This window comes from Saccoglossus kowalevskii, chromosome 10 (assembly GCF_978046115.1).
Source record: "Saccoglossus kowalevskii chromosome 10, keSacKowa6.1, whole genome shotgun sequence".
Classification (NCBI taxonomy): Eukaryota; Metazoa; Hemichordata; class Enteropneusta; family Harrimaniidae; genus Saccoglossus; species Saccoglossus kowalevskii.
Genome location: NC_140650.1, coordinates 7,564,172 through 7,588,930, shown reverse-complemented (window position 1 = coordinate 7,588,930; position 24,759 = coordinate 7,564,172).

Below are 24,759 nucleotides of genomic sequence, written 5' to 3'. Positions count from 1 at the left end.
TATGAGCACTTATTCTGAGTTTTGTAATAGCTGCTCTATGATTTGGATTTTTGATTGTCGTGAGATATTTTTCATATGCAAATTCTGTTTTAATTTTCCTATAGGTTCGTAACTTGTTTTTGTGGTTTTTACCTTTATTGTCATCGTGTAATGTTTCTGTACTATGTATTTCAAAGGATTGTTCTAGTTTGCGCGTTACTGTTTCAGTGATTTGTTTTTCATCAAGAGATTTATGGTTTTCCCAAGTATTTCCCATATTTAAATTTTCTAAAATTTGTTTTATGTCTGTTACCCAGTTGTCTTTTCCTTTTTTATCAAGATGTATCCCAAGATTGTAAGCTTCATGTACTAGCGAATTTGGGTTAGAATTTTTAATTTTGATCCAATATTTGATCATATATTTTAAGCTTGTTGCTAGGAGAGGATATCTTCCCAACTCTAGTAGGCTTGCCAAATTACTTGCTTTGCTATTTACTTTTAGAAGGTATTTGCAGAAATGTATTTGTACTTTTTCCATTTGTGTTGACAGATTTGCCATAAGATGCGATTTATTGATGTTCTCACTCGTCCAAATTTCACTGCCGTAAAGCATAATTGGTTTTACAATTGCATCGAACATTTTTAAGTATGTTTTGATTGGAGTTAGTTTTTCTGAGAATAGCATTTGTTTCATTTTGAAACATGCCTTCATTGCTCTAGCTCTGAGGTCTTCTTGTGCTCCGATGAATTTACCTGATTTGTGTAGTTTAATGCCGAGGTATGTGTAGGTTTTTGTATTTTCAAGTTCCTTTCCATCAACATAGAATTTTAATTTGTCCTGTGATTTTTTTGACCTACTAAACATGATGATTTTTGACTTAGAGATATTAATATTGAGTTTCCATTTCTGACAGTAAGTTTCAAGAGAATTTATGGCATTTTGTAAGCCAGTATGTGATTGGGATAATACTACAAGGTCGTCTGCATATAGCAGACATGGGGGACTTGTGTTTAAGAGACTTGGTGGGTCATTACGAGCCAAGTCTAATGATGTTTTAATGTCATTTACATAGATATTGAAAAGGAGTGGGCTGAGTCCATCCCCTTGTCTAATTCCTCTATTAATTGTGAAGCTGTCTATTACACCCTGTTTAAGTTTAACACATCCTGTTGAGTTCAGATAAATGGATTTTATGATGTTGTAGAATTTACCTGTAATACCACTTTGGATAAGTTTCCAGAAGAGACCTAGATGCCAGATGGAATCAAAGGCTTTCTGGAAGTCAATGAAACAAGCAAACAAAGTCTTTTTGTTGCTTAGGTATTTTGTGGTTAGTTGTTTGAGGACAAATAAATGGTCTTTGGTGCTACAGTTTGGCATGAATCCTATTTGTTCTCTAATAATTGTGTTGTTTTCCTTTAGATGTTTCAAAAGTCGTTGCTTAAGAATGGAGGTGAAAAGTTTACTGATACTATTAAGAAGTGTGATGCCTCTGTAATTGTTTCGATTTGTTTTGTCTCCTTTTTTGAAAATAGGAGTGATCATACCTAAATTCCAGCGATTAGGGATGTATCCACTCTGCAGGATTAAATTGAATAGTTTTTGTAGTGGTTTTACTAGTGGGTTCCTGCTGGCCTTGATCATTTCATTGGTAATTTTATCTGCGCCTGGAGCTTTTTTATTTTTTAGTTTAGTTATAGCATTTTGGATTTCTAATTGTGAGATGTACTTGTCTAAGTTGGCTTTAGGTAGAGAGAGTGATTCACGATTTTTTAGTTGTAGCTGCAATGAGTTTTCGCTCATTGTATTACTTGTTTCTTTACTCAGTTTCCTAAAATGTTCAAACCAGGTTTAACTGTCAACATTATCAGAGTCATTGTTTATTTTGGTGTCTTTTAGCTCTCTTAATAAATTCCAGTACTCACTGGGGTTTGGGGTTCAATATATCATTTTTAAAATCTCTCTTTTTCTTTTTTATTAGCCGCTTGTATTCCCTCTTCAGACTGTAGCATTTTTCTCTCAGTTTAATGTTGTATGGGTTTGCACTAAATTTACTGCAGATACCCAAAATTTCTTTCTTTAGATTATATAGGTCCTTGTTGAACCATTTTGGTTTACATTTAGTTTTTTTTGGTTTTCTCCTGATATGTTTTTTCAGACATCTGCCAGCTGCTTCAATGTAAATACTTGAGAGCATAGTATTTGCCTCATCAATTTATTGTTGTGTATTGTCAAAATGTTTAATGTTAAAGTTATTAATTAAATTTGTAATATTTCTGCTTTGTAGCGTTAGGTTGAATATCAAATTTGACTCGCTATTCCAAATGTGTCAGTTTCATGTACTAATTTATCACTGTGGGAGTGTGTTATTTTCGAAATATTATTTGTGTAAATTGCATTTGTTTGAAGATGAAAAGTTATTTGGCAGTGATCTGAGAGTAATAAATTAAGAGGGTGTCACCAAGTTGCATTGATGTTATCATGACGATGCTATGGGGCGACGCCCTCACTGGCGGAGTCCACATGCCGTCATGACAACGCATGCAAAGTATTTAGACTATTGGTTGAACGATTAACACTGTCGTTTATAAAAATGGGGGGTTCCAGCGTATTAAGGGAGAAGAGGACCGGGGGCGTATGGTGACGATTGTAGTGGTAGTAAATATCTGGCTGTACTATACTGCTGATGTCTTAATGATTGAATGGTGCGTATAAGTGTCGAGCGATCCTAGTGTACCACTCACTGCCTTGCGAGTTACCCATTCCCCGTTACAACCACTTCCCGTATATTCAACCTGACGAACCATCCACCCTTAACAACCCCTGATAGACGAAACCCGCACTGTTTACATGGTGGAGAATCCGGGCAATGTTGGCTGGAAACCAAATAACATGAAAGCGGGGCTAAAACCAGTCGTGGCGTTTATCGAAATGCGCTGAGAAAATAATGCAAATGGGAGATATAGATCCCACGTATGTGGCTGTTTTTCTGCTTGCATAGAGATAGTATGAATGAGCGTTTGAATTGCTCGTTCAGTTAGACCTTGTGCTCTGGGATGTCTACTAGCTGAAATGCGTTTGTTGACATTAAATATACGGCAAACATCTAGAATCACCTGAGAAAGAAGATTATTACAACAATCACTATGTATTTCCCTGACCACACCAAACATACTAAAAAACTCAACTAGTTTGTATGCTATGCTTTCGGATCTAGCATCTTTTAGAGTGTAGCATACTGGGTATCGTGTTAGGGCGTCGGTAAGAATAAGAACATAGATAAATCCGTCTTTTGTTCATAGAAATCAAAAAATGGTTTTAGTTCGGGATCTTCCCGTTGTGCGACAACAATGGACTGGAACATATCATCTGAATCCGTGTGTGAATTATTACTGGAAGTATTTTCACTGTCAGGGGATGAAGAAATAGGGTTAGAATTACCGGCACTGGAAGTAGAATCACTGTTAGAATCGTTAGATTCGTTTATACCTAGGGAGCAAACTTGTGCTGTTAAATTGACATCATATACATCATGTTCTTTCACCTCCTTGTCGGATTTACTTGTTTCTCTAAGAAAGTTCAAATTAATGGAGTTAGCATAGAAACGCCACCGATTTTAAAATTACCCACAAAGTGTTGTCGTATTATTGTCACCAAAAGAGTGTTATATTTCACCAAACTTCAAATTATCTATATATTCAACTCCGCATCCCATTGTCATTGGTTTACGCAGAGTATGATTTATATCGTGTTATGAACTTCCCAGTACCAACACCAGAGAAGATACGTACAAATAATTCTACTCTGGATAAATCATTTACCAAAGTTGTCAACCTTCCTGAGTACTTAGGAATTTCATCACACGACTATACATACATAGAAATTTCGGCTAATGATCTTATGCATTGTAGTGGAGATAAGGTTAAGTCATGTGATCACCCCTTTACCATATTTCAATCTGATTCTTCTTCATGCGCTCATGCAATTTATCTGGACAAACAAGACCGTGTTTCGAAATTCTGTAGCGTACAAATCTTAGTCAATTATAACCCTAGACCATCGGCATTCTATTTACCAAACTCAAAAGCGCTAATCCAAGGTTTGACTGCTGATACATATGTGGTCTACCCTGGGCGTGAGACTAGATCCCTGCCTCCATGTGAGTTGTGTCTTGTAGACATGGGATGCAATTGCAAACTTACTTCCAAAGAGATATCACTTCATACCAGTTTGTCGCAATGCACAGGCAATGATACATTTCTGGTACATTATGTGGCTAATCTCCATTTCACAAGAGCTATCTTTCAAAGCTATAGCTTAACAAACGTTACTGGGAGCCAGACGTTTGTATCGAAATGGAAGGCGGAACTTCCCGACCTATCCATACTTCAACACGCATTCAACCAGTCTCTGGCAACGGATGCAGCCCTTACCTTGGATTTAGCGAAAGTTGCCAATTCACATAATAAACGGTCGATTATGTACGCCTCTAATTTGAACCAATTAGCTTTCCAATGCCGACCCAATTTCGATTTGTTTTCTGCGCCTTACTCATATTTGGCACAATTATTCTCCCCTACAAAACCTGCACTGTTTACAAGGGTGAACATAGAATAGATTAATTTTGTTAAATAGATTATTGCTAACAATAGTGTAGTCAACTACACTGCTGCCTTTAGTTTGATGACAAGTGTACTTGCCAGTTTTATCTTCTATACATCTACCATTGAGGATGGTTAGTTCTGCGGATAAACATAGATCCAACAACGAGTCACCATAATGATTTTTTACTGCCAAGTCTTGAGATGCCCTTTTTCTAATGTTAATATTTGGAGCAGATGACTGATAGTTAATTTTACTGAAAGAGGTCAATTCTATAATGTTTTTGGTTCTGGCATTGAAATCGCCTGATAGAATAACTGAACAACGTTTTGAATATCTATTAATATCATCCTCCAATACTTGAAATAAATTTGCGTCTTTCCATTTAAAAATACTTGAATACTGCGGGCTAAGATAAATGGTGCCGTAATAAATATCCTCGTCAAGATTAAAAAATTCTTTGTCTAGGAGCAGCCAGAGAAAATCATCACTTCCACTCTTCACTTGTTTAATGCCCTTTTTTAAAGTGTTTCTGAAATAAACAATGATTCCTCCCGAGTTAGAGCAGGCTTTTTTGTGTTTATCAGCTCGAAATGAATGAAAATGGCAAAAATTTGGCAATTGGATACAGGAATCTGCACCCGTTTTGGTTTCCACCAGACTAATAATATCAAAGTCACTAATAAGATCTAGAAAGTTATTATCTCTAATTTTGAGATCTAAACTACCATGAATGTTCCAGGAAGTACATTTAAGGGAGGGCTTATTAGCAACATTCATCATATAAAAAAAAAATACATTGAAAGCACACAATACCTGAATTCTAGGTCAGAAAATGTTTTCTAAAATGAGAATTTTTTGGAGTGAGTTCATTGAATCTATTGTTTTTTTATATAGCTCGCCAGGCTGGTAAGTAGGTCATCAAGTAATGAATATTGTCTACTGTGTTTTCTTCTGTTGAGTGTTGCTTGCTCTTTGTTTCTGTGACCATTGTTTCGCTCCATTTTGTGTTTAGTGTTTTGCTGGCCCAAAGGGTTGGTGTTAAAATCGGAATCTTGTGATTTGCCTTGATCCATTCTTTGCTCTGTAGCATCTGTACGTTTTATGATGGTCTGATATATATTACGTTTGAAGTTGGTGACTAGGAATTTAGTTCCTCTGTCATTTAGGTGCACTTTGTCTTCGTACAAATCTATTTATTTCTATTTATTTATTAACACACAACATCCCCCGGAGGGGATGAAAAGGGTTACAAATCAGATATTAGTAAAAGAAAAATAACCACATAAAGAGTAAGGGAAGAAAAAGGCATAAAAAAAAAAAAAAAAAAAAAAAAGATAATAAGTTGAATACAAGGAATGTATTACTGGCTTAGTTTATGTAGGTGCTGCTGTCTTGTATTAAAACAGTTTTTTAAATATTGCGCTAAAGGAATAGACATTTTCTCGTCACTTAGTAATGATATGAATTTATTTTCATTACTAAATTTGTCAAAATTTGGTATACATTTATTAGCTACAATGTAAAGTTTTAATCTTATTTCATTGTAATGAGGACAATTTGTGACAAAATGTTGTTCATCTTCAACATGGTCATTGTCGCACATATTGCAGACTCTGTCTTTAAAATCCAATCCTGTATGCCGGCCTGTTTCAATTTTCAGACAGTGGTTGCCAAGTCTAAATTTTGTTAAGGATTTGCGAAGTTCACTGTTTTTCATAATTGTTAAGTAGTTTTCTTGTTCTATTTTGGTTTTAAAAAGTTTGTAGTACGATTTAATATTGTTTGTTGCGTCAAGTAGATTGTTTTGTATAAAGTGCATATCCGCTGTGTCTTCACATAAAGACTGTAAGGATGAGTTGAAACTAGTTGCTGTTGTGTTAAACTGGGCTTTGTCAATTCTGGGTAGAATACTAGAGACGAATATTCTACTCTGTGGATATGTTTTACGGGTGACGTCAATGAGGTTTACGTATATAAATAAACAAGTTGTGAAACACGGCACCTAGTAAATCGACACACTATTGGTTTCAAATGTCGAATTCTTACTTTAAAATGCGAAACAAAAAATTTAGAGGGGATCAGGTGTTACGTTAATAACCATTGTTCATAATCGCTAACTTGGTTTTATTCAAAACTGCACAAATCCCGCGTTTTCTGATGATATCCGACGATTTCATGAACGAAAATGGCCAGCAGCCAGAATCAAGGGGAATTCGCACAGAGTTCTGGGTAAATCAAAGAAATACTCGCTGTTACGGCACGCCTGATTGGCTGAAAATAAGTATGCGCACTTGATTTACCCAGAACTCTGTGCGAATCCCCCTTAATTCTGGCTGCTAACATGGGACTGCTCAATCTCCCCAGGCAGAGTTCTATTACGAATATATACTTTCGGTGATCTAACCGCAAGGAACTCTGGTAAGGGGAGAATGGGGACTGATATCTCTATTCTGTGAAGACATTCACATTGACCGCGCGTGGACACACATTCAAGATGTGTTTTATACACCTTCGTGAGACTCCATCCGTTTGCTGACTTCGCTGTAGTTAGTTTTTTTCTTCTTGTCGTCTCAAGATTGTTGCGAGTTTACAATTATCAAAACGCTTATATTGTTGGTTTAACCATTTAGCTCCATGGTTTAACCGGATGCGTGTCACCATGGATGTACTAGTACATCCATGGTGTCACACAAGTCTCGATGAATGGAGACACCGGGATTTCACACCTAGAGTCGGCGTCACCTCCATCCTAACCGACCTCGTGATTTAGACGAAACAAATTGACTCAGTTCCAGTAGGAATTACATATAATTCCCTCACTTTAATACTTGAAGACGCAATTCAGAATTTCCATGTAACAGCCGAAAACCTGAACACAGTCGCCTGACCGATTTATAGCATGTCGGGTACTGGACATTTCAACCCCCGAAAATCTCGACCCATTTTTCGTTGGACATCTCGACCCACCTACACCTATAGCCAAAACAAAGTCAGCTTGAACATTCAGTCGTGATACATGGCAAAACAATCGCTGCCAGTGATACATTTCGCAAATAAAAAAAAACAAAATAAATGCAATCAAAGGCGCCGACCACGCGCGTTGGAAATAAATAGAACACGTTGTGACACACAGTCTCACCAGCCTCTTTCGCTCATGCAAACGCACAGACACACGTGCTATTTTCGTATATTAAATATGATGGCAAGGGAAAAGACAAGTTTAAATCATGTTTGTATTGACACAACAAGAAAGCAACAGTCTACCAGTGAATGTGTATTTATCAATCATCAAACTAAACATTCAATGTTATATAGTATAGTATATTTTATTTGACTCAAATTAATGAATTGGAAATACATTAACCATGGTCAATAATCATACACAAAAAAACACAATAACAAGAAATACAGATATAAAACATAAAATACAAGCCATGCATGGCACAGTCCTCGTTAGTTATCAAATTTAAGATATATAGTTTTGTTTATAGTAATATAGCTGAAATATAACCATGTCAGGAATATGATTACTTGTCCATATTGAGTGATATTGCTCTAGAACAGCATTCAAAATGAGACATTTTGAATACATGTATATATAGATATATAATTACAATTATAAATGGAACCAAGATAATCAAAGACCAGATTCAAAACTAAGAACTTATACATCATTGAAGAAAAATATAAATACTGAACCATACACTAAAATCCTTGATAATAAAGAAAACATTGGTCTATTAGCAAAATTGAGACTAAGTGCCCATAAACTAAACATCGAGATGGGAAGGCACAAAAGACCAAAAATAATCAAAGAAAGCTTAGAAAGAACTCCCATGTGCTGAGAGTATTGGAGACACATTAAATATAATTCGAAATTACTTAGCTGAAAACTAATTATGCAAATCAGAAAATTAATATGACCAGATTTGAGTGTAAAACTAATGAGGTCTGCGCAATGTAACAGAAAATCTATGTCTCCAAGTTTAATTGAAATGTGATTAGAACCAAAAAATTATGAATTATTATGCTTATTAGGGAATTAATATGAACAGATTTTTACCCCAAACTAATTAGGTTTGTACATTGTCCTAGAGCATCTTTGTACTAAGTTTCATTGAAATGGAATAATTAGTACCGTGAAAACTCCAAAATTTCGACCCCTCTAAAAATTCGTCCGACTATTTATTTGCCGGGTTTCGGTGTTTTATTTACCTCCAAATTTTCGACTCCACTAAAAATTGCCGACTCATTCTTATTCGAAAATTGCGACCAGTTTTAGTTTTCCTCCAAACGGAAAAAAACAACGATGTGAGCATTCAAACGGGACCTTCCTCAAAGGCATAAATCCGGGTTTCTGATTGACTGAGAGATTTTTATTTTATTGGTAACGAAAATATATTCTAAATAAACGAAGTTTCAAATAAAAACGAACACAAAAATCTCGGCATGCTGCGTTTCTGAATTGTTGATTATTACTGTACTCAGTAGTGATTATAATAATGTACACAAAATAAATTTGTTGAATGGTTATGAAATACAAATAAAAGTCAACTTAGTTTCATCGTAAGCGAATGATTCCGGTCTCGTATAAACGTTTGATGCTGTAGGATATCCGCCATGTTCTCTTAGGTCAAATAGGTCAAATCGTTAATTAACCAATCAAAAAGCTGGATGATGCCAACGTGTTCAAATTACCATAGCTTATTTAAATATGTTAATGTTATTGAACGCAATGCGGAAAAGATTGATGTTGTAGTACGATATTTTGGCTTGGATTTTGATGCGAAATCGGCATGATTTTTTTTAAATAAAAAAATTTGTTGTTTTTAAAAAATAAACTGGTCATCTGAAGAATAATTTAACATTGTTCACAGTGATAACAGCTCATTCTCGAAAGGAAGCTTACCCGCTCATGCTAGTCACGATAAAAATCATACACGTGTACTCTTGAATAGACAGACGTCAATGACTACGGTAAAACTTAGACTCTATTTTAGCCGGCAGGATTGATTGAAATGTCCGAAAAATGACGCCAAAATACACCTTAAAAGTCCCATTTTATTTTTTTAAATCCCATTTTATTTTTTAATCCAAGGGCGAATTTACGGCAGAATTTGGTCCCTCAAATAAGGGACACGTGAGCTTTGATTCTAACCGGATACATTGCACTGGGTCAGGGAGATCGTTTGCTAAACTTCCATGTATCTTTTGTCCAATGGGTACCTGTACTTCGAACATTCGCAAGTTTTCCTAGGTAGTGCGAGACAGCTTTGTCTTTTGACCTATTAGTTTTGTGCTGACCTCTTCTCCGCGTCTTGATGTTTTGTTTAGCTTGTCATAATACTCACTGATTGATGACTTCGTTTAGATTTTGAGTTACAACTCGGCCACGACCTTTGCTTTTACCGTGAAACATGAGGAAGTTTACGTCAATTGACGGACATTGCATTTTTTTAAAACTAATGAAGCACACTGTCTATCATCCCCATTTGTTTTTGCTGATTTCTATTCTGAAAAATTCGACCGTCCGAAAATGCACCTTAATTTTGACTCTAAAAACACGTCACATTTCTAACACCAATTATTTAAAACCGGTCGAAATTTTAAAGTTTTTACGGTACTTTAGATATCAGTGTGAAAGCTTAAAATTGGTTAATTATGCAAATTAGGTAATTAATATGTACAGATTTTAACCCACAATTATTCAGGTCTGTCTATTGTCCTACAGCATCCATGTACATTCATTGATATGTGATGTATAGTACCTGAGATATCAGTGTGAAAGTTGGTTAATTGTGCAAATTAGGTGATTAATATGCACAAATATTTACCGGAAACTAATTGGGTCTGCATAATTCTAGATTCATTGAAATGTGATGATCAGTACTTTAGATATCAGTAGAAAAGCTGAAAATTAATTATGCAAATTAGGTAATTAATATGCACAATTATTTACCCTAAAACTAATCAGGTCTCTGCATAGTCCTAAAGGATCTATGTACCAAGTTTCATTGAAATGCGATGATTAGTACTTGAGATACCCGTGGAAAAGCCGAAAATTAACTAATTATGCAAATTAGGTGATTAATATGCACAAATATTTATCGAAAACAATCAATCTCTGCATAGTCCTTGAGTATGTAAGTACCAAGTTTCATTGAAATGTAATGCTAACTACTTATATCAAATGCTGAAAATTAATTAATTATGCAAATTAGGTAATTAATATGTACTGATATTACCATAAAAACTATCAGGTCTGTGCAGTGTCGTATGACATCTATGTACCAAGTTTCATTGAAACGTGATGATTAGTACTTGAGATATCAGTGGAAAAACCGAAAATTGACTAATCATTATGCAAATTAGGTAATTAGTATCCACGGATTATTACCAAAAACTAATCAAAACCTAGCATTAGTTCAGAGCATCTATGTACCAAGTTTCATCAAAATCCAATGAGTGGTTGTTTAGATATCAGTGGAACAGTCATGGAACCACTAAAAAATAGCTAATTATCATGCAAATTAGGTAATTAATATGCACGGATTTTTACCAAAAATTAATCAAATCTGCGCATATGTTCAGAGCATCTATGTACCAAGTTTCATCAAAATCCAATGAGTGGTTCTTTAGATATCAGTGGAACAGTCATAGAACAGCTAAAAATTAGCTAATTATCATGCAAATTAGGTAATTAACGAGCATGGATTTTTACCGAAACCTAATCAAATCTGCGCATTGGCCCAGAGCATCTATGCACCAAGTTTCATCAAAAACCGATGTATGGTTCTTGAGATAGCAGTGGAACAGTCGGACACACATACACACACACACACATACACACATACACACATACACACACACATACAGACACACTAACTGCAAAGACTCCCATTTTGTGCTTCGCACATGGGAGTCAAAAACAGAAGACAGAAAATGTACTAAATGCAACCTACTTGAGGATGAAATTCATAACATCACAAAATGTGAACTTTACACAGATGAAAGAGAGTTGTTATATTCACATTTTTCAAAGAAAATTAACAATTTTCAACACTGTACAAACAAAGAAAAAATCATTCATATATTGAATACAAACAACAAATATTTACTAACAGAGCTTATCAAATTTATAAAAACAACAAATACCATTAGAGAAAACCACCTAATGGGTCATTAATATATTTTTTTTTACATTATTTCATGTAACTGTATTGTAGTAGATTTTAGATATCTAACTTGTTATGTTTATTTTAACACCTTTATTACATTTCATAAACCAAAATAGATATGTAATTCATTCTATAAGGTTGTAATAAAGAATTATCTTATCTTATATTATAACATGATGTATAACGAATATATAAAATTTAAATATAATCAGTCAAAGCATTTAAGAGATATGGCTCTAGAAGCCCATTCATTAAAACAAAATGGCCGCCAGACAGCCATTTTGAATCCGATCTGAAAAATAAACGATGTGCATCAGGAACCTGTAATGTCTAATATATGTACCAAGTTTGAACGAAATCCATCCATAAATGCCAGAAATGCTTGATATTTGATTTTTTAGCACAAAAATGGCCACCATTTGGCCATTTTGAATAGGATCGTCAAACCAATATATCTGTCTATCTATGACATGATGTATAATGAATATTTAAAATTTGAACAGAATCAGTGAAAGCAAGTCAGAGATATGGCACGAGAACCACATTCATTAAAACAAAATGGCCGCCAATCGGCCATTTTGAATCTTATCTAAAAAACAAAATGATTTGCATCAAGGTCTGATAATGTCCAATGTATATACCAAGTTTTAACAAAATCCATCTGTAAACAGCCGAGAAATGCTTGATTTTTAGGATTTTTTAGCACAAAAATGGCCACCATTCGGCCATCTTGAATCAGATCGTGAAACAAAATGATGTGCATCAAGGTCCTATAATGTCTAATGTATATACCAAGTTTGAACAAAATCCATCTGTAAACAGCCGAGAAATGCTTGATTTCGGTGATTTTTAGCACAAAAATGGTCGCCATTCGGCCATCTTGAATCAGATCGTGAAACAAATTGACGTGCATATGTATAATATCATGTATGATGTACGTGTGAAGTTTGATTGTGATTGGTCCAGGCATTTCTAAGATATAGGTCCGGACGCACGCTCGCACGCACGCACGCACAGACACACGGAGGTCAAAACATAAGTCCCCGTTTTCGGACTGCGTCCGAACGGGGACTAAAAATGTTAAAACAGATAACACGGTTATGTACTTTCGTTGTTAATTTCATAGCACGCAACCCTCGAACATTTTTGGATTGATCCATTGCACTGGATTGCTCTCTGTAGCCGGTGTTTCAAATCAATAAATGTCGATCAACTTTGAACTAGATAGAGGTTTGTGTCGCCACATTGAGATAGGGTCACGTCAATGCGAAGGGTCGAGATGTCCAGGGTGTCTGTGTCGAGATGACCAATTTAGGACGAAGTGTCTTGGGTCGAGATGTCTAGAAATCGGCGATTTCAATGACAGAAATTTAGAATACCAATACATGTCAACACTCGCAACAAGAAAATATGCCGCTAAGACATCAGAGGCGAGGACTTATTTCTATTATTTCACATAGTTCCGATTGATCTAGCGGCCAGACTCGCTCGCAACTGTTACATTAGTACGTCCATGGTTTAGTGTAGCCTCGTAGACATTCAAAATTTCGCTCGATTTCAACACATGTAAGGGTTGGACCATTTGATTTTTGAGGGGGGGGAGGTCAGCTCAGTGAAAGGCAAATTTTTTTTTTTTTTTATGTGTTTCAGGGGGGTTTGGAAATTTTTTTTTATCAGTAGGTTTGCTTGCAAATTTTTTTTTTAGGAGTTCATCATATCAAACATTTTTTTTTCATTATCTTCAACGGTGGTAGAAAAGACTTGCTATTTTACTGCTATTTTACGTTTTTTTGACAAAGTGGCCTCAATTTCGACAAATTTGATCAAATCTCAAAACAAAACATGGTGTTGTATTGTCTTGAAGTATAGTACCTATGTACAAACTTTCAAGTGAATCAGGCGATATCTTTCAGAGGAATCAGCACAAAAATAAAAAAAAAATGAAATGGCTGTGAGTTGGCCATTTTGAACCGAATCTTGAAAAAAAAGTGACGTGCACCAATAACCCAATATGCATGATCACCATACAAAGTTTGATTGAAATCGCCCTGTTCACGTTTAAATATCAGAATTTAGCAAATTTGAGGGACAAAATGGCTGCCAGTCAGCCATATTTAATTGAATCGTAACGAAAATTGGCATATGTAGGTCATTATAGATTGTCTGTATACCAAGTTTGAACGAGATCGGTCAAAGGCTGTCCGATAAATGGATCCAGAAGGACGGACGGAACCGTTTTCGGACTTCGTCCGAACTAGGACTAAAAAGGTTCGTCGGTAGTCCGAAAACAAAAAGAAAAATAAGAGAAAGTGTGCATCGTCCCTACATTCTGTTACAAAGCAACAAAAGATCACTGACATTGTAACAAAAAGGGCTAAAAGGCAGGTGACTGCTACATGTACTAAAGTGACTTATGACAGTGGAATGGTTGGTGCGAGTGAGGTGGGTGGTGAGAGTGGAATGGTTGGTGAATGTGGGTTGGGTGGTGAGAATGAGATGATAGGTATGAGTGAGGTGGGTGGTGAGAATGAGATGGTAGGTGTGAGTGAGGTGGGTGGTGATAGTGGAATGGTTGGTGAAAGTGAGGAGGGTGGTGAGAGTGGAATGGTTGGTGAATGTGGGTTGGGTGGTGAGAATGAGATAGTAGGTGTGAGTGAGGTGAGTGGTGAAAGTGAGGTGGGTGGTGAGAATAAGGTGGGTGGTGAGAGTCGGATTGTAGGTCAGAACGAGATTGCTCTGTAAGAGTGTGATGTAAAACATTTGCTGACAAAAAAATTTCTCATTTATTTTAATATTTATTTTATTACATTTTATTTATTTTTGACTCCCGTGTGCAAAGCACACAATGGGAGTCTTTGCAGTTACCCTGTCTGTATGTGTGATTTGATATCTCAAGAACAGTATGTTGGTTTTTAATGAAACTTGGTGAATAGATGCTCTGGGCTAATACGCAGATTTGATTAGGTTTTCATTAGTCAATTTTCGCTTTTCCACTGATATCTCAGGTGCTAATCATCACATTTCAATGAAACTTGCATAGATACATAGGACGATGCACAGACAAATATGAGATATACTAATTACCTACCTAATTTGCGTAATTACTCATTTTTTAGCTTTTGATATTTCAAGTACTATGACTTCATTTCTTTTCAATGAATCTTGGTACATAGATGTTCTAGGACAATACACAGACCTGATTAGTTTTGGGTTAAGATCATATTAATTACTTAATTTGCATAATAAATCATAATTTTTGATTATAATCACATTTCAATGAAACTTCGTACATAGATGGTCTGTGACATTACTTATCTTAATTTAATGAATCTTGGTACATATATACTTTAACACAATGTGATGATCAAGTTAGTTTTAGGTTTATATACATCTATAATAATTATATAATATCTATAATAATATAAATCTATAATAATTTACTTTTCAGCTTTCAATTAATTTAGTTATGATTAAACATCACATTATAATGAAACTTTGCACATGTGCACCCTGGAACAATATACAGACCTCAATCTATACATAATAATTTCTCAATTTGTATAATAATTCATTTGGTTCATTGAGGTAATCCACAGACATGATTAGTTTAATGCATATTGATTATCTATGATTAGCCCTTTTCTGATATTAAACAAAAATCAGATTTAAATTGAATTCATCGCAGAGGTGCTCTGGAACTAATTAGAATAAAAACCATGGATGAAAAATCAAATGTATTTTCTGTATGTATTATAAATTGTGACAATGTGAATCACATTTTTTCATGTTATGCATCTCAAATAGCAGACATAAATTAGTTGCCAAGCTTCTTGTTTGAAAAGCAAATCTTAAATTTTGAATTAATTTTAATGTGTCTCCAATACTCTCAACACTCAAGAGTTCTTTCTAAGCTTCCTTTGATATTTATTTTATTTGTACTTGTTTAATACGACATGGTTCCATACAATCATGAATGTATCTTGTCTATTATTGTGGTCACATAACATACTGTGGAATGCTTTATTTGCACTGGCATTTTATTTTCCCTGTTTTACCTGTAGTCAATTTTCTGCAAAATAAATTCCAGTGAAAATGCAGCTTTCTCTATACGTTGCATTGAGTCTTAATACAACATAGTGAAAATTAGATCCACACAATGCCAGAAAGCTGTTTTCAGCGAAAATAAATTCCTGAGAAAATAAAGTATTTTACAGTAGTCAGCAATATTGCAAGCAACTTTTCTAACAATGTTTCTGTTTTAGTCTGTAAATGTATTTAAACTAAAACAGCTAAATTGTCAGAGATGTTGCATGCAATACCGCATTTGCTCTATTAGTAGCGCATGCTCTTGTGTAAATAACACAGGTGTTTCTATAGTCAAAATACATCATATTTTAATAAATCAGTATACAATCAATGCAATTGTTGCCGTACATGTGCTTCTATTGGAGATGCTCTTCTAATAGAGCATGTATGGTATACAATCTAAATGCAACCAGAGTGAAATTGTTTTTGAAATTAATATTGAAATGCAGATATTAATTATCCCTCTGCTATTAATTAATCCACAAACCAGAATTATTGACATCCATTTATATATGACCTAGTTTCTTCTTGTACTATGTTCCCCCTTATCTTGGCAGGAAGAATTGCCATATTTTTATGACGCAGTAATTCAAGTGAATCTACCGTGTTCAGAGATGACACGACAACAGCTGATGGAAACATTTTTTCCTTAAGTCATATAGTGACAAATATTTTTTTTTACACTGGTGAAGCAGCAATTTTTTTTTTTGAAGAACCCTTCACTTTGCAAATTTTTTTTTTTCGTTTCTGACCTCCCCCCCTCAAAAATCAAATGGTCCAACCCTAACTTGAAAACAAGTGGCTAGGACATCGGACTTAATTTTATTTCACACAATGCCGATGTAGCTCGTACTCTACATACAAATCCCCACTCGCAACTGCTATTTTTAGCGCGAGCAACTGCCATTTTCGAGCACTAGCAACTGCCACTTTCGAGCGCTCGCAACTGACACATTTGGCTACTTGCTACTCACCACTCGCAACTGGCGTATTTATGCACCCTTACATACCTCGGTGGTATTATACACAAGTTTGAATGTCCCTTGGGTTGTCACTATACACAAGTTTGAGTGTCCCTTGGGTTGTCACTATACACAAGTTTGAGTGTCCCTTGGGTGGTCATTATACACAGGTTTACTACATCAAGTATAATATTTCACTGTAACTTGGAATAATTCACACAAACTTTGAATAGTAATTTTCAAAATTTTATTGTTAGGTAAACAAATAAAATTAACAAAACTGGTTTACTGTGATCTAAGCATCTATGATGAGTGTATGCGTCAATATTTTGTATGCATTCTTACTTGACACTGATTTTCTGTGATCTAACCATCTATGATGAATTTATGCATCAATATTTTGTATGCATTCTTACATAACACTGGATTTCTGTGATCTAACCATCTATGATGAATTTATGCATCAATATTTTGTATGCATTCTTACATAACACTGGATTTCTGTGATCTAACCATCTATGATGAATTTATGCGTCAATATTTTGTATGCATTCTTACATAACACTGGATTTCTGTGATCTAACCATCTATGATGAATTTATGCGTCAATATTTTGTATGCATTCTTACATAACACTGGATTTCTGTGATCTAACCATCTATGATGAATTTATGCGTCAATATTTTGTATGCATTCTTACTTGACACTGATTTTCTGTGATCTCAGCATCTATGATGAATGTATGCGTCAATATATGCTGGATATATGCGTCTTTCGATACCAACCTGACGCAAAACATGACATGACTACACACTTGAAGTATTTTACTATCACTGCAGAAAGTCCATTCTTATTGAAAAGAAATACATTGCACAAATTACAACCCCAAAAAATACATTCCTGTAAAGCATTATCAACTCATGACTGTGTTTGCTCTATTAGAAGCACATCTCCAATATACTGGCAGTAAGCACACATAAACTAAGAATTAGAATTTTTTAAATACTTTTAAATTATTAAAATATGACTTATTCTGACAATAGACACACATATACATTGTATATGCTAATAATAGAGCAAATTAAGTATTTTCACTGAATAGAATATTCCACTGTAATACAAGTGAGAAGACCAAACATTCATTCTATGTCAGCTAACTTAATAAATTATGTCTCAGCTAAATCAAATTTCAAAATCAAATTCTCAAACATTTAGCCTGGTTGGATGGTATTAAAATATGTAAGAAAATTCATACCAAACATTTTATAGCATTCATGACACAGGTAGTATTTAATTACGTATTGTTATATTCAATATATTTCTAAAAAAAATTATCTATAAAGTGACAATTTTGAAAATTCATATTCTATCAAATATTCTTGATTCTACTGGCCGCATCAATGGATAGCCTTTTAATTTGTGGTTCAAAAAATAAAGTAAAGACAAAATTCTTGAAGAAAATATACAAAACGCTTGTGAACCAAACTATTTATAAAGCGACAGATTATTATAATCTCTCTTCATTTAAGGATGTGTAGAAGTCAAACAGAATACATTTAATACAATTTTGAAGATAAAAAACAATTAAAAACATCAGTTCACTCATTACAATGTTTCTCTGGTAGTGGGAGGGAATTATTTTGTTATATCAAAAGCGGTTCAATCTATGACTCAAAACAATGTAAATAAAAAGTCTTCTTTGACAACTATAGTATTTTTAATGCAGCTACCGTACCATACCGTATTTGCTCTATTAGAAGCGCCTCTCATATAGACTAAAATATTGAATATTACAACCATAGAAACACCTTGATAATATACGTAAGCACATATGCTACTAATAAAACAAGTACGGTATATGTTACAAAGAATATGTCAAATGTGATGCAATAAATAACAATGGATGGCAGGAACGACATAACACTTATAAGATTCTTGTTCATCACTGTAATCTACTGAACAAGAAAATTCATTACAAAACAACATATATATCTGTGGTCTACATAACTCCAATGTGTCTATAATGCTACAATCATAGCATCTGTATTTCTGGATAAAATTTACATTCAAGGCATAAAAAAAACTTGGCACTTGCCTCATAGGAAGGCTATATATAAATAAAAGATATGGATGAGGGGGTTATTCAAACCTAAAGTCATTTATATTTTTATGTATATTGGCATGGATAGCCATATTGCATACATATATTGCATTTTCAGTTGATATTTATGATTTTAAAATCATTTTTAAAAAATACTGTAGGATGTTTTAAAGTAAATTTAATATTTTGTAGATAAAAATAACTATTTCTAAAGACTTAGGTGTACAGTGGTGATCCACTGCTAAAGTTTGCTTATCGAACATAATACCGGTGCTTTTTTGTGTAAATTGCGTGTGCAAATTGGTGTCCGTGTACAGGCACATACTTAACAACCACGAAACGAAACGTTTGTGTGGCCTCCAATATATGAACTACTTCTTCAACCAAATAATTTGTATCCTATGTGACTAAATGTAGAGAAACTAATGGAAAAAAAATTAATACATTTCAAGAAAGTCTGAAATAGGATAGCACAGCTAGTATCCTGTATAATTATAATGTTTGACTTAGACGAATGGAAGAAAATCAAAATCATAAAAGTAGAACAATATCATGTTTTTTTTTGTATGTACTCATATACTGCATTTCCACTGAAACATACTTCATTATGTAAGTAGCAATAAACACATTTCATAAATAAATACTATAAGATTATCACAAAGATTATATAAAGTATTCACAAATGCAGGACAAGGATTGTATCACAAAATGCTATGGATGCTTAGGCACAATTCAAATCTGAACCATATGTGACATATAAATTGAAGTTAAACCGGAGTTTCTCAATCTCTGAGATGGCATCATGGATACCATTATTCTTGTTGTTTAAATAACTGATCTGTCTATATTTTTTATTGCCTATTGAGTCCAGTAAAAAAATAAGCTGAAAATTAATCCAATACAAAACCAGAGAACGTTTGCTATGAGGTTTAGTCTACCAGTTTTTGGTATAAGGTTGCATTCACATAGACTTTGTATTCCACACATGGCATGTTATGTTGTTATTAAAATCAAAGAAAGCTTAGAAAGAACTTCCGTGTGCTGAGAGTATTAGAGACACAGTAAAAATTAATACAATTATGCAAATTAGGTAATTAATATGCACAATTATTTACTCCAAAACTAATCAGGTCTCTGCATAGTTCTAGAGGACCTATGTACAAAGTTACATTGAAATGTGATGAATAGTACTTGAGATATACGTGAAAATTCGAAAATTAACTAATAATGCAAATTAGGTGATTAATATGTACTGATATTACCATAAAAAACTATCAGGTCATTGAAATTTGATGATTAGTAGCTGAGTATCAGTGGCAAAACCGAAAATTTACTAATCATTATGCAAATTAGGTAATTATTATGCACAGATTTTTACCAAAAACTAATCAAATCTGTGCATAAGTTCAGAGCATCTATGTATCTAGTTTCATCAAAATTCAATGAATGGTTCTTTAGATATCAGTGGAACAGTCCTGGAACAGCTAAAAATTGGCTAATTATCATGCAAATTAGGTCATTAATATGCATGGATTTCTACCAAAACCTAATCAAATCTGTGCATTGGCCCAGAGCATCTATGCACCAAGTTTCAGAAAAAAACGATGTATGGTTCTTGAGATATCAGTGGAACAGACACACACAGACACACTAACTGCAAAGACTCCCTTTGTGTGCTTTGCACACGGGAGTCAAAAAACTATAAACTGCTTTTTTTTTAATAGATCAGAAAAGGGAATTTTTTGTTACATAGGTTTGAGTTCATTTGCCACAAATTATTTTAATGTAAATGTAATAAAAGTAAAACAACAACCTACGAGAATGTGATCTTATAAAATTTGCTGAAGCTGATGGCTATATAAGCTTCAGTCTTCATAAAAAATCAACACCTCTATTGCACAAAATAATGTAAATCATACTTCTAAAATAAAAATAAATTGTCATTACACAAGTAAGACACCATGTCTTACACACTATATAGCGTATATGCATTTTTTTGGGGTAATTTTTATTTATTATCACAATATTGTGGAATTTTTGTTAAGATATTGTAAAACTTGAGCTGCATATTCACAATATAATAAATACTTACAACACAAATTAAATTATTTAAAATTACATTTAAAATAAGTACATTTTGTTTTTATACTTGTTTAATGCCCTCGTTTCTTGTGTGATATCACTATGTTTTTGGACTTGCTGGTAACTTAGGTAACAGATATACAGGACTTCCACCATGATAAGGAAGACCATCAGCCTGGATCCTGAAAATGAAAAGTGATTTTTACCTATAAGATATATATTGAGAGAAAATCAATAAACAAGCATTATGACTATGGTTGGCCTGCTAATAAGCAGACATAGAAGGCACATACACATCCTGCATGAAATAATAGTGAATACTAATGACAGACAAGTAATATGTATGATTGTACAAAAGGGGTTATGTCTATAGGCTTTGATATATTATTGAACCAGTAAAATACCATATTTTTTAAATACTTGTATGGTACTTACTCTGCCATTCTATAAGTGTCACGACGGTCATTACCATCATCAGTACTGTGAATAAAAACACAAACAGATATATTAAATAACAGCACATACACACACACTGCTGATTGTCGCACTGTTTCCAATAAAATAATCTTCCTGTCAGGGTTGAAGTTAGGTTTAAATTGTTTAGTTTGTTGCCATAGTTTCTATAATTGTACTCTGAAATTCAGTAACAACCCTTTTTTCAAATGTATTAGTCATCAAGATCACTGGTAGCATCACTGTTTGGGCGTAATTGGACAGTCTAAATTTGAGTTTGTGCAAAAAAAGACAAAAAAATAGACAAAATGCCTGCCAGTCAACTATCCTGGACTGGATTGTTTTTCTTGACATGCTAAAATGCAATTATTTATGTACCAAATTTGGATCTGAATGGACAGTGTGAATTTGAAAAAAGACGAAAACAAAATGGCTGCCAGTCTTCTTGGAAAAGAACATGGCAACAATCAAATTACACTGTGAAGTAATTACAAATTAAGGGATTGCATAGTATTGACATTAATAAAATGGCCATTTGCCAATTTAGAACAAATTCTAAAAATAATGCATGTGCATGTAAGCATGTACATTGTATATCTATATTTGATATTGTATATTTTTGTGTTCAATGTACAATCTGAGCAAACTGTTACCAGGTCATCATAAAAATACTACCGGTTCTGTAATTATGCAGCCAACCTGATTTAACAGATCTAACAACTGCAATGGTCTATACAAGAAACAATGTAGCACACGTATCTATACAGATGTTAAGATCTAACAACTGCAATGGTCTGTACAAGAAACGATATACCACACACATCTATACAGATGTTAAGATCTAACAACTGCAATGGTCTATACAAGAAACGATATACCACACATATCTACACAGATGTTAAGATTTGACAACTGCAATGGTCTGTACAAGAAACGATATACCACACACATCTATACAGATGTTAAGATCTAACAACTGCAATGGTCTATACAAGAAACGATATACCACACACATCAATACAGATGTTAAGATTTAACAACTGCAATGGTCTATACAAGAAACATTGCAGCACACATATCTATACAGATGTTAAGATCTAACAACTGCAATGGTCTATACAAGAAACGATATACCACACACATCTATACAGATGTTAAGATTTAACAACTGCAATGGTCTATACAAGAAACATTGTAGCACACACATCTATACAGATGTTAAGATCTAACAACTGCAATGGTCTGTACAAGAAACGATATACCACACACATCTATACAGATGTTAAGATCTAACAACTGCAATGGTCTGTACAAGAAACGATATACCACACACATCTACACAGATGTTAAGATCTAACAATTGCAATGGTCTATACAAGAAACGATATACCACACACATCTATACAGATGTTAAGATCTAACAACTGCAATGGTCTATACAAAAAGCAATGTAGCACACATATCTATACAGATGTTAAGATTTAACAACTGCAATGGTCTATACAAAAAACGATATACCACACACATCTATACAAATGTTAAGATCTAACAACTGCAATGGTCTATACAAAAAGCAATGTAGCACACATATCTATACAGATGTTAAGATCTAACAACTGCAATGGTCTATACAAAAAACAATGTACCACACACATCTATACAGATGTTAAGATCTAACAACTGCAATGGTCTATACAAGAAACAATGTAGCACACACATCCATACAGATGTTAAGATTTAACAACTGCAATGGTCTATACAAAAAACAATGTACCACACACATCTATACAGATGTTAAGATCTAACAACTGCAATGGTCTATACAAGAAACGATATACCACACACATCTATACAGATGTTAAGATCTAACAACTGCAATGGTCTATACAAGAAACGATATACCACACACATCTATACAGATGTTAAGATCTAACAACTGCAATGGTCTATACAAGAAACGATATACCACACACATCTATACAGATGTTAAGATCTAACAACTGCAATGGTCTGTACAAGAAACGATATACCACACACATCTACACAGATGTTAAGATCTAACAACTGCAATGGTCTATACAAGAACGAATATACCACACACATCTATACAGATGTTAAGATTTAACAACTGCAATGGTCTATACAAGAAACAATGTACCACACACATCGATACAGATGTTAAGATCTAACAACTGCAATGGTCTATACAAGAAACGATATACCCCAGACATCTATACAGATGTTAAGATCTAACAACTGCAATGGTCTATACAAAAAACAATGTAGCACACACATCTATACAGATGTTAAGATTTAACAACTGCAATGGTCTATACAAGAAACGATATACCACACACATCTATACAGATGTTAAGATCTAACAACTGCAATGGTCTATACAAAAAGCAATGTAGCACACATATCTATACAGATGTTAAGATTTAACAACTGCAATGGTCTATACAAGAAACGATATACCACACACATCTATACAAATGTTAAGATCTAACAACTGCAATGGTCTATACAAAAAGCAATGTAGCACACATATCTATACAGATGTTAAGATCTAACAAATGCAATGGTCTATACAAGAAACAATGTACCACACACATTTATACAGATGTTAAGATCTAACTGCAATGGTCTATACAAGAAACGATATACCACACACATCTATACAGATGTTAAGATCTAACAACTGCAATGGTCTGTACAAGAAACGATATACCACACACATCTATACAGATGTTAAGATCTAACAACTGCAATGGTCTAAACAAGAAACGACATACCACACACATCTATACAGATGTTAAGATCTAACAACTGCAATGGTCTATACAAGAAACGATATACAACACACATCTATACAGATGTTAAGATCTAACAACTGCAATGGTCTATACAAGAAACAATGTAGCACACACATCCATACAGATGTTAAGATTTAACAACTGCAATGGTCTATACAAGAAATGATATACCACACACATCTATACAGATGTTAAGATTTAACAACTGCAATGGTCTATACAAGAAACGATATACCACACACATCTATACAGATGTTAAGATTTAACAACTGCAATGGTCTATACAAGAAACAATGTACCACACACATCTATACAGATGTTAAGATCTAACAACTGCAATGGTCTATACAAGAAACGATATACCACACACATCTATACAGATGTTAAGATTTAACAACTGCAATGGTCTATACAAGAAACAATGTACCACACACATCTATACAGATGTTAAGATCTAACAACTGCAATGGTCTATACAAGAAACGATATACCACAC